The 11076-nt window shown below is 40.4% G+C and overlaps 1 long non-coding RNA gene and 1 pseudogene across 2 annotated transcripts in view; one reads left to right on the top strand and one right to left on the bottom strand.

Moving 5' to 3' along the window:
* The window catches only part of LOC106735127 (uncharacterized), a 137088-nt gene that overhangs the window by 85887 nt on the left and 40125 nt on the right, over positions 1-11076 (top strand). The window lies entirely within an intron of this gene.
* LOC106735126 (protein Churchill pseudogene) lies at positions 6902-7564 on the bottom strand (annotated as a pseudogene).

The following is an 11076-nucleotide window of genomic DNA, read 5'->3' as shown; positions in this document are numbered from 1 at the left end:
CTTTCCCTGTTTTGCTTCCTCATCCCTCTCTCTTGCTGCCTGGGATCACTTTCTAAGTCAACCACCTGAACTGAAACCTCTGCCAGGCTCTGCTCGGAAAGACCCCAGGCTAAGGCAATTCCCCAGGATTCTCACCTCAGATGAACGTACTCCTCTTGTTCAGGTTCCTAAGTGCAATCATATTTCTCTCTGTTTTTCTCAGATAATCACACATTTATGTTTATCCACAAAATAATTTTCCTATAAATGACACTTTATATGTCAGAACTTGACTGTTTCATTAAGCACTTGAACTTTAAATCTTACTGTTTTGTAACCTCGGCGTGACCTCCCAGTCTCTGTAGCCCTGGCAAACGTCATCGTGAACAGATGAGGTGGCTCACTAACCTCGTAAATGAGGTGATAGAACTGAGATGAAGTTGATGAAAGCTTGCTCCTCATTTGGAAGCTTTTGGACCTCATGATTTAGAAGATTGAATGAGAAATAAGAAGTGGTTTGTGGCTAGGATAAGGGAGAGGATGTTTAAGAGATATGGCCCCATTTATTATCAAATTTCACTATTGGTGTATTTTGTCTATTTCATGTAATTTTCGTTCCAAGTAACCAATTATTTATGACGTACCTGCTAAATACGTGACACTCTGCTAGGTCCTATAGGGGTAGACAGATATTAATGTTTTCATCCTTCAGAGGATTTGAGGTTGAGTTGGAGAAAATAATTGTAGAACAATATTTGACAGTAAGTAGAACCAAGGTAGAGAGTGTGAGTTCTGTACGAATTAATAATGAGGATGCATGTGTGGAGATAGGCTTTTGTGCAGAAAGGCTTCCCAGAAAGTCATGACTCATTTTTTGTATAGCAAAACATGTCATGATTTTTCTGACAACCCAATACACGAAGCTGAGAAATGATTGACTTTGGCTAGTGGAAAGGCTTAGGAAGTTCTTCTGGGAACTGAAGGAAGATACAGAAAATCACCCACTGGGTTACTTGCACCTACTTTGTGCTGCGTGTTACATCTGGTGGGAACGTAATGATGGATGACACACACACAGTGCCCACCTTGTAGAGATTATGGCCTGGAAATGGATTCCTGAATGAGCTTGGTCTGCATTAAACCAACCTCCCTGGGACAAGTGCTATTCTGAGGGACCCCTTGAAAGATAAAATAAACAAGGTATTGATGATTTTATGAGAAAAACACTTTTATAGATTTTTATTTCTGAGATGCAGAACATTTGTGTCGTCAGCAAGAAGTCCCCTTTATCATTATTTTACATTTCAAACTGTATAGTATGTGTTGTTTTCCCTGGGGAACTGAGAGATTTAATTAGTAGTCTCTTTGATCAGTATGTTCTTATATATATTTTTTCTTTCCAGAAAAATAAGTAAGGGAAATATTATATATTGAAGTCCAGGACTTCTCATTTATTGTCTTCCCGAGCAGAGCCATAACAGATACATTTCCAGCTACTTAAAAAACGTGCTTTATTTTTTAACAAAAGCCTGGCATTATGCTGTAGATAAATAACTGTTTAGGATATTGTGAAGCAAGCTTATGCTCAAATTAAATTCTCTGATCGCTATAATTTTTTAAACTGTCTTTTCAAACTAAAGCTAAAAGGAGCCAATCAGATAAAAGGTAAAGACTACTTAGAGACATCTGTCAAAGGGCCTAAGCCTATTTCTTATCATATATTGAACCAGACTTTAGACAAGTATCTGGGACATAATGGGTATCATTGAAAACATCATACAACATGCTATTTCTTCTCAACTGGGGATTTAGTGGGATGTCAACCCTTGTCTCCTAAAATACCTGGATTGCTGTTGCTCCATTTTATGTGTGATAAATACTGTCTCCTTTTGAAGAGCAGAGAGAAGTAACTTGTGGCTTCCAGACTCCTGATTGCCTAGTGCAGAGAGCCCTCAATGTGAAGGAAAAAAAATGATTTAAAAGCAGTCAGTAGCCATATATAAAACAAATTTGATGTGTTAAATGGGAAAAGTTCTAATAGTGTCAAAGTAGACAGTAAAATCTCGACAGTGTGAAAGACCTTGGCAAAGCTTCATCATGATCTTCACTGGTCCCTTAGCCACTATCCTTCATCAGTCAGACTCTCTGGCTCACAGTCTGCAGAGCAGGGTGAGAATTGTGTCTGGGTTCAGTTTACTTTCAGTGAAAGTCTACTGTAGACCAGGTGCTGTGCTTTAACAGGAAACAAATGCATCTATTTATTTATTTAAGATATGCATTGAGCATAGTTATATGCTTGGCTCTGGTGATGAACCGTAAATAAGTCAAAGACCCTTTGGAATCAAGATTCTAGTGAGGAAGCCCAACTCCAATAAAGCTACAGGAGCTGGACATGATACAATTTCAGACATGGTCCTAATCCTTGAGAATCGGATAGTTTAATGGGAGAAAACAGTACTTATAACATGAGGGAGAACTGGGAGAACTGACTGAAAACAGTGTGAAGAATCTGTAGTCAGGAGCTATTTCAAACTCATATTGACCTACACTTTTCTCTCCTCTGGTATTTAGACTACGTCCTGGCCAAGAAATGACATCCTACATATCCTTTCATCATAGAGGGATTTATAGTCTCCTTCTGTGATTTGAATATAACTATATAGTCCAAGGTTCTTATTGTTTTTTTTTTTTTTGAGAGGTTTTTTGCTATAGGGCACGTGCGCTCACCAGACAGACAGAGAGAGACAGAGACAGAAAGCGAGAAATCACCCCCCAGGGGTGATTCATGCAGCACTCCCTTCTCCTCCATTCTCCTCTCGGGATCTTGGGCATGCACGCACATGTGTCCAGCGTGAGTTTTAAGCCCCGGGGTCCGGGACGCAAACCGCAGTCGACTACGTGAGAGCCCAGTGACATAGCCATTACGCTAACTGCTGGTTCCCCAAAGTTCTTATTTTTCACTTCCTGTGGGTTTTATTGGGTCATCAGAAGAGTCATGACATATTTTTCTATGTTTTTCTATTCAAAAATGTGTCATAAGTTTTCCAATGACCTAATAGTTACCCATGGTCAACCATAGTACAAAAGTAGGTGAATGAAGTATAAGAAAGAGACCATGTTCACATAACTTTTATTATAGTATTTTGTTAAAATTGTTCTATTTTATTCACTTTCCATAGATATGTGTGTGTGTGTGTGTGTGTGTGTGTGTGTGTGTGTGTGTGTTTTTTTTTTTTTTGAGAGTTTTTTGCTGTAGGGCACATGTGCTCACAAGAAAGACAGAGAGATAGAAAGTGAGAAATCACCCCCCAGGGAAGGTTACCATACGAAAATCCCTTCTCCTCCATTCTACTCTTGGGATCTTGGGCATGCATGCAAACATGGCCGGCATGAGTTTAAGCCACTGGGTCCAGGACTCGAACTACAGTCGACTACATGGGAGTTCAGTGACATAAACATTATGCCAACTGCAGGTCCCATTTGGCATATATTTTTTATGCCTATTCTGTGCTATGGACTATGCTGGCAAATAGATAATAGATAGGATATGCTCGGCTGCTGCTTTTTAAGCATCCAGTGTGCAAACTAGGTATAGTGAAGGCATCTTCTGCCTAGTTAACAGCACACGACACATGCCTCCAGCTAATCTGCATGGAGCAATCTTAGGAACTGCCAACAGTGCTGAGCTGTGTCTCCCTGCACAGTCGCAGTCCACCCTGCCCATGTGCATTCCGGGTTCTCAATGCCTGTACTCGTCTTAAGATCGGCAAGTCCAGGCTGATGTGGTGATAGCCACATCACAATAGCCACATGATCTGGTGATGCCAGGTGGTTTCTATCTTAAAGAATCAAACGTTAGGGCCAGATGATGGCACACTACTAAACCATACCACTCTTTGAAGCTGACCCACATAAAAAGGTTCTGAGTTCATGTCCAGAGACCACCCTGAGAACACAGAACACACATATTCCTATGACCTGGGGCTAGCTGAGGCTAGGGGTGAATGGCTATATTAAGGCAATAGAAAAAAATTAACTTAAAAAAAAAACACATCTTAACTATGGAGCCTGAAAAAGCCCCTAAAATGTATACATAAATTCACCAGAAGTTCATTATAAATATTAACTAGCATTGGTGTTGAAGAATCTTGTGTTGTCGATGACTGTCACCATGGCCAATGGAACAAAAATTAACACACTTTACAACTTACAAGTCCCTTTCTTAAATGCTACCAGGGTCTCTAAAAGCTCACAAATGCCCATGAAGTTGATGTCACAATCCATTTTATTAATATGGTCAATGACGCTTATTCCAATTGGAGCACACATTAGTGCATGAGTCAGACCAAGACTTTCATCATACCCTAGAATTTTGTCCACTATAGTATACGGCCTACCTTTGAATATTGTTAAATGACTTTAAATGCCACTCAGATACTTTATGTGAGTATCTCCATAGCGTCTGAACAGTGAGCAATTTTTACTAGTAACCTGAGTATCTCTTGAAAAATATTGTGATGAAGGTGTGAGAACAAATCTGCCAAGGTAGAAATTAGATTTTAGTAGTGGTGTTTCAAGATGATCATTTCATGACTACTGCAAAGTGATAGAGCATAAAGCAAAGTGAAAGGGAAATTACTATCCATATGTTGCCATTTGATGTGGCTACAGGGGTATTTGCCAATTGTGAATAGAACATGGTGGGATTCCTTTTTGTGTTTTGAAATGAAAACTCTTTGAGGACAACACACTGATTTTTCAATGAGAGTAAACTGATTTTCCTATAGTTCTAGCTATTTGATTACATGAGTTTGAAGCTGGTAAGATCCCAATGTGAATGAATTGTAATTTGCCAAAGAATCAACCATGGCACTTCCTGTAATTCTAATAGGATGCTGTCATCCCACCTCATTTATGGGGCACTTCTGTGTGCATAGCCCTCTGCTTGTGCTCTGCATACCTTCATTCTTGCATGGAAGCCTCACAGTAATCCTGCCAGAGAGGCTGAGTAATATGCCTGTAGCTACACAGCTAATAGGTAGAGGAGCTACAATTGATGGAACCATGTAGCTGTGCACCCTTAATATCAGCATTTGTGTTTATTTCTAGAAGGCACATGTACTTGCCAAAGAGAAATGAGGGGAGAGAGCACTCCCCAATAGGGTGTGGTCATGCCGCAATTCCTATTCCTCCACCCTACTGGGACTTGGGACATGCACACATGCACCTGGTGTTTCTCAAGCTGCCAAGGTCAAGATTTGAACTGCAGTTGGCCATGTAGGATTCAGCTCCCTTAACTATAAAACCATAGGGCCAGCCCTATACCAACATTTTTAAACTTTATCCTTCAGAAGTGCCATGAAACACTGGAGGGGTTAAGAGGGGCAGCTCAAGACTGTTCCTTCTGCTTTTGCAGAGCGTCCTCTTCTACCTGTCTAATCTATCTATCTGTGGTAGGAATCCTCAAGAGTAGAACTTAAAAAAAATTGACAGTTCAACTAGATACACAAAGAGAATGCAGTTTCTTTTCTAGGTCTCTAGCTCATCTGGTTCCTATTAAGAGGTCTTATCTGATGGCAAGAGGGAAAGGGAAAGGTAAATAGATATCCAGAGGGATTTATTTCTTATTCAGTTTAAATAGTTGAAAGCCCTTCTTTAGGGACCAGCAGATGGCATAATTGTTACATTGCTGGACTTTCACATAGTCGACTACGGCTCGAGTCCTGGACCCAGTAGCTTCAAACTGACACCGGGCACGTGTGTGTGCCCAAGATCCTGAGAGGAGAATGGAGGAGAAAAGATGATGGCATGGCCATCCCACCGGGAGCTGATTTCTTGCTTTCTGTCTCTGTCTCTCTGATGAGTGCACGTACTCTATAGCAAAAATCTCTTTAAAAATAAATAAAAATCCCTTCTTTAAAAAGTACAATCTTTAAAAGAGCTAACTCAGCCCTGCCTTCTGTCTTCAAAAGACTTCAGGGTGTGTCAAGGCAAGGATGTGCAGCTTGCTGTCCTCATCTGTCACAGTGCTCCTTGGCTTCCTGGGTACTTAGCACCCAGATGTTCTTCAGTACTGAAGTAATTCAAGGTCTATTCTTTTAGCTCCAGCATGTTCCTGGCAAAGTTCCCAGGCAGAAACAGCCTCCTTCTCCTGTTGCAATTCTTCTGTGGTCTGGCCTTTACGCTCATTTGTTACTAGTCCAAGGAGCCAGCTCTGCAATCTTTATTAAGAGATACCTCCATCTTTATGAAGAGGACGACCCCCCCACACACATACACCATTAACCTGGCTTCTTATGTCAAGTTCAACAATAAGGATTGTTCTGTTGGTCTTAACAAATCTATTCTCATCTGAAAAAATCATGAGCAGGCTATATAGTTACACATAAATTAGGGATGATTATTGTTTTAGTTCTGTGTGACAGAAAACCCTGAGTCTAGGTATTTTATAAGAATAGAGGTTTACTGAGCTCATGATTTTAGAGGCCCAAGGCCCAGGGGCCACATCTGGTGAAGGTCATCTTGGGAGAAGGAGCACAAGGCATGAGATGATAAAGGCTTGAACAAAACATTTCTCTATCCATGTCTCTGTCTTCTTAGAAACCAATTAATATTCAATTGTGGGAGCCCCAACCTGATCTAATCTCCCCAAATGTCCCACCTTTTTTGGGGGGAGGTGGGTTATAATATAATACTACTTGTTGCTCAAATAATTCCAGCTTTGGTCACTAGTAGCTCCCTCAGTTGGTTCCTGCTTCTCTGATGTACCCTCAATCATTGTTGGTTTTTATTTTTATTTTTTTTAAGTATTTCTCTTTTTTGTAGCACAAGATGCTCCAGGCTCATCTTGTATGTTTCTTGCCCCAGTCCTAGAATCAGTAATGTTTTCTAAGGAGTCCTGGTTCCTTTATTGAAAACCAGGATTGGGGCTTCCATTCTAGCTATTTTCTGGCCACGTAACTGCTAACAAAGGTGCATCACTCTGGCTGGCTGTACTGATGTGAATGGAGAGCTTTATCAGAAGAGGTCAGCTCTAGAGAATAACAGTCCCTTAAATTACTTTTTCTTTAGGTAAGTCTAGGCAGGAAAAAAAATGCAAAGAATTTTCATTATAAATTAAGTAGGTCAAACCACCCAGCTTGTTGTATTGTAAACCAATCCAAAATACTTACAACCCAAATGCAGAAAGATCTTAGAACAACAGTGTCATCTCTCGGGGGTCATCAGGGAGAATACTGATCGTATCTTCAGCTTTGCCACATAACAGACACGGCATGTTATATTCCTGAAATTCATCCATGATACTGAACGTATACTCATGCCTGGCTATTACATGATGACAATTCTTACACAGATGATCGTAGGTTATTATTCCCCATCTTCTTTCAAGGATTTGTTTGTGATCAGCATAAAATCTCACTTATTACACACTGCACAGCCTGTAAAGTTCAGCAAGAAGGATTCATTCTCCAAGCAGGTGTTACCCCGGTTGGGATATTCCTTGTCCACACAGTCCCCACACATCGTGACAAATGCCCCATCTTTCAACACCATGATTGGATTATATCCCCACCCTCTTAATTATGATATAGTGGCAGTTAAATTTCTAGCACATAAACTTTTAGGGGACACATTCAACCATAATAATTGTTTTTCCTCACTAAGTAGAACAGTGATTTGACTGCATTTGTAATTGATAATTGATGTGTATCAAAAGGTGTAGAATATTAGTGCTGAAAAGCATGTTAAAGACCATTCGGACCCTTCTTCCCAACCTTGTGGGATGAGGAACTTGGAGCCCAGAGAGATTAAAGTGGTTAATGTGGTCATATACCTAGTTCACTATAAAGTTAGATCTTGATTAAAGTCTCTTAACTTTGAGTTCAATGTTTAAGTCCCCCATGCTACAAGGCTATCCCCAATACCTGGGCATGAAAGATATATATGATTTTTTAAAAATAATTATTTTATTTTTGACTTTGTTTTTTCATTTCAATTTGACAAGAGAGGAACAGAGTGAGAGAGAGAGAGAGAGAAATGAAAAACCAAGCCACCGGTCCAGCACTTGAACCACGGTTGGCCATGTGGGAGTCCAGCACTTTTAAACACTGTGGCACCTGCTGGCCCAAATATATATGATATTTTTATAAAGTTTTCCCATTAGAATAACTGCTTTTATTTTGGCACACACTAGTATTCTGTGAAATCCTTTGAGCCCACAGAGATCAAGTGCATTTCTCTTTAAGCGATTTGTCTGTAAGTCTTTTAGGTATTTGGAAGCCAAGGTTGAGAGGGAAATGGAAGTGTGCAAACTATTTCCGAAAGATTTTTTTATAGTCCCTCATCCCTACTCACTGTAATTCTGCTACCTTTGGGGAGCATGATAGAAGATTTTTTGCAGAAAATATATTTAGTAATGAGAAAAAAAAAACCTTCCATGAATACTAATGTGTTTCATAAATATTTTATCTTCAATTTCCCATTGAGTGAATTATCTGAAATAAAATGTAAAACTGATTATTTGGGAGATAATATACCACAATCAGGAAGATGGGGACTTTAAAGATGACACAAAATGCCTTTAAAAGGTAGAAGAAAGCATTCCAAATTAGAAGTGCCTTTCCTCCTTCATTGCAGGGTACTGATCCTGGATTCCTGGAACAAACAGAGCCTGAGGCATAAGTTTATGAGCTGTGGCATTATGCTGGAGAGTAACCCCAGGGGAGCAAAGGAAAAGAAAGGAGGGGAGGCAGAGCCCAGCGGGTAGGATGGAGGGGCTTATAGGAAGATTATGAGATTCTTTTTTATTCTCTAGATGAATAAGTCCCCAGGCTTTCAAAACCATGGAGTTCTCTTTTTTTTGTAGTTTTATTTTTAGATTTTTTAAAAAAATATTGATTATCATAATCTTGTTTATATTACATTGAGTTACATATATTTACAGTATATTACATTTCTTTTTCTAGAAGGAATACCTTGCATATCAGTCAAGGAAAAGACATTACTATCCACATCATCATCATCAAATAGCTTTTCATAATTTTTCCAGATTATTATTATTCTCATTATTTTTAAATATTCAATCATTATATTTCATTTTGTTTGTAAAAAGAATTTACCCAACATGAAATACTTCTCAGACCAGTCCAGTTGAGAATACTACACATGTTATCAGCAGGTAATAAACCATTTCTGCGTCCCACTCTTGTCAAGCCTCTCTATTTGTTCTCTTGCTATCCTTCTCTATACTCTTCCCTTCTTCCACCTTGTTCCCCCATTGTCTTCAGCATCCATAACTATCTTCATTCCTTTTATGCCCTCCAGTATTTTGATCTTTACCATAAAGTGTGGATAGTCGGTATATATTAAGTGGATACGTACAATATCTTTCTTTCATATCCTGCTTGCTTCACTCAGTAAAGCCTCCATATCCGACCATATGGATCCTCCATATCCAACCACATTCTATCAAAAGCCAGGGTCTTGTTGGTTTTTATGGCTGAATTGTATATCACTGAGTATATATGCCACACTGTTTCCATCCATTCATCTGTTTGTGGACATTTGGGTTGGTTCTATCTCTTAGGGATCATGAATAATGCTGCATGCAGTAAACATTGATGTGCAAGCGCTTTTCCAACTGAGCATTCTCCTGTCCTTTGGGTAGTTACCCAGAAGTGGGATTGCTGGGTCAAATGGTAGTTCTATTTGTAGATCTTTGAGGAACCTCCATATTGTTCTCCACAGTGGCTGAACCAGTTTACATCCCCACCAGCAGTGTAGGAGAGTTCCCCTTTCACCACATCCCTGCATCATACCACTTTTTTGATTTTTAATCTTCTCCATTCTGACAGGGGTTAAGTGGTATCTCATTGTGGTTTTAATCTGCATTTCCCTTATGGTGAGGGATGTTGAGCCAAAAATGGCTCTTGGTATGGTTTCCTTAGAGAGATTTTTGTTCAGCTCATTTTCCCATCTTTTAATTGGGTTAATCATTTTTTTTTTTCAAGTAAGCCGCTTGAGTTCCCTGTGTGTTCCTGTTATCAGTCACTTGTCTGAGGCATATTAGGACCATGGAATTCTCCAATGACTGTGTTGTTTTCACAATCATAGAGTCAGCCATCTGCAATTCCATACCTCCCACTAGTCAGAATCTGTTCCTCACAGCCATCCTTGGGGTATCAGCAACCCCTCATTTCTCCTGGGCTGGGCCTCTTTGGGTGGCCTCTGGGGCAGCTGCAACAGTGATCTGGTCCTAGTGACGCAGAGGTGTGAGTTTCTCACTAGGGACTTCCAGGGCTAAATCTGTCCCCTGCGTTTCATGTGTGGACTAGCCCTCAGTACCTAAGAATATGACAGATGTAGTTACGATTAGGTTGTGCCAAACAACCCGAGTTCCTAATCTAATATGAATGGTATCCTTACATAAAGGGAAAATAAGGGGACCAGCAGAGGGCATAAGGGTTACATCACCGGACTCCCTCGTAGTTGACTGCAATTCAAGTCTCAGACCTGGCAGCTAAAAACTCAGGTCAAGCATGTGTGAGTGCATGCTCAAAATTTTGAGAGGAGAATGAAAGAGAAGGGATTGTGGTGTGGCCATTCCCCCTTGTGTGTGGGGGGGGTGATTTCTTGCTTTCTGTCTCCCTTGGCCTCTCTGGCAAGCACACATGCCCTATAGCAAAAAAAAATCTCTCTTTTAAAAAAAAGGACATGGGAGGATGTGGACCCAGATGAATGCAAAGGGGGGGATATTATAAAGAGACACATGAGAATATCCTGTGCATGCCAAGGAATGCCAGAGGCTACCAGGTGCTGCGGGGAGGCAAACGACAGAGTCTCTCTCACAGTCACAGCCCTTACATGGAACCATCCCGACACACACGTTGATTTTGGACCTCCCAGTCATAGCACTGAGAGACAATACATTTCTGCTATGGAAGCCACCCAGTCCATAGTGCTTTGCTACTTTAAGAAACTAACATAAGCAGGGACCAGCAATTGGTGTAATGGCTATGTCGCTAGACTCCCATGCAGTCAACCATGGTTCGAGTCCCAGACCCTGTGACTTAAACTCATGCCGGGCGTGTGTGCGTG

This window comes from Tupaia chinensis, unplaced genomic scaffold, assembly GCF_000334495.1.
Source record: "Tupaia chinensis unplaced genomic scaffold, TupChi_1.0 Scaffold000311_2, whole genome shotgun sequence".
Taxonomy (NCBI): domain Eukaryota; kingdom Metazoa; phylum Chordata; class Mammalia; order Scandentia; family Tupaiidae; genus Tupaia; species Tupaia belangeri.
This window is presented reverse-complemented; position numbering and strand designations above follow the sequence as displayed.